Source organism: Dipodomys spectabilis, unplaced genomic scaffold (genome assembly GCF_019054845.1).
Source record: "Dipodomys spectabilis isolate Male_0828 unplaced genomic scaffold, ASM1905484v1 ptg000604l, whole genome shotgun sequence".
NCBI classification, from domain to species: Eukaryota; Metazoa; Chordata; class Mammalia; order Rodentia; family Heteromyidae; genus Dipodomys; species Dipodomys spectabilis.
Window position 1 is genome coordinate 210,358 of NW_024871281.1, and position 1,284 is coordinate 211,641.

Genomic DNA, 1,284 nt, shown 5'->3' on the forward strand with positions numbered 1-1,284 from the left:
GATAAAGTACCTTCTAGTCTAAACGATTCTATCTTAACTGTTCATCTCTCTATGATCCCTTTTAACTAAGATTAGTTTTGTTCCAATAAGAAAATCTATGATGTCAGGGTAAGATATTCTGGTTGGTCTGTTGCTACATGGAAGAAGAGTAAAGGGTCAGGTAGACATTTTTGCCAGTAAGACCTCATTTAGGAAATTTTAATCTACAGAAGTTTAGAAGTAGCTCTTAAGCAAGGCTTAATTTGAATCCATTAGCTCCACAAAGCTAACTCAGTTGATAAATAATTACTTGTAAAGCCATCACCTTTGGACCTAGCTATAAAGACTTCAAAGTATGATCAAATTTAAAATGAAAAATAATTAAAATTTTCATTGACAAAAAAATTGCAAATGTGAGCATTTGACCAAACAATATAAGTATTTTCCAATCTACCCAGAATTTTAGAGAAGTAAGATCAATAGCATTTTTAGGAACAATAAGGTTTCCTAGTTACAAACAGTCAACCAAGGATATATGCCTGTATAAAGACTGCATCATTAACTACTTAAATTTACAGGATACTACATGCTTCAGCAGCACGTTTACCCAAATTACAATATAGAGATTAACATGGCACTTGCACAAGGATGATATGAAAATTTAAGTATTCCATATTTGTCATTCTTCAGATGCAAGAAATTAAAAATAGTTATTAAAAATTAATTACAAAAATACAAATGTAACAATAAATGTAATTCATTGAACTGAAAGTTAGTTTGACATCAGTGTACTAAATCCTCAACTTAGAAAAACCTTTACATAGCATAATCTTTACAAAGCTTTTCAAATTAGATATCATTGTCATTTTATCCCAACGAAATAAAATACTATAAGGACCTAGGAAAAAAAGGAATCTTAAACTGTTTCTATATGGAATGCTATCTGAAAAAACACATTTAATCGTGAACCTATATATTATAAAACAATGTAGAATTCAAAGTATTATATCCAGGAACAAATGAAACACATTATGGACATTATACAAACAAAATACAGATTATTTTAAAATATAATTTTTTCATACAAGCACCAGAAATATTTTTAGTTTTTGTACTACTCATTTCAACAGATAAGTTAAAATGATTTCTGATTTAAATAATCACAAACCCAGCAGAAATCATTATAGATGTATACAAACAAATCTTGAATACATTTTGACATCAAAGTCAGGCAATTCACTTGAAAAATACGATGGAATCCATGAATTTTTAAAGTAAGATATTGCAGTTGCTTTGTATTGTGAA

General features: G+C 28.6%; 1 pseudogene; it reads left to right on the forward strand.

The window, feature by feature from the left end:
* Positions 1-565: 565 nt before the first annotated feature.
* Positions 566-659, forward strand: LOC122100804 (annotated as a pseudogene).
* Positions 660-1,284: the final 625 nt, after the last annotated feature.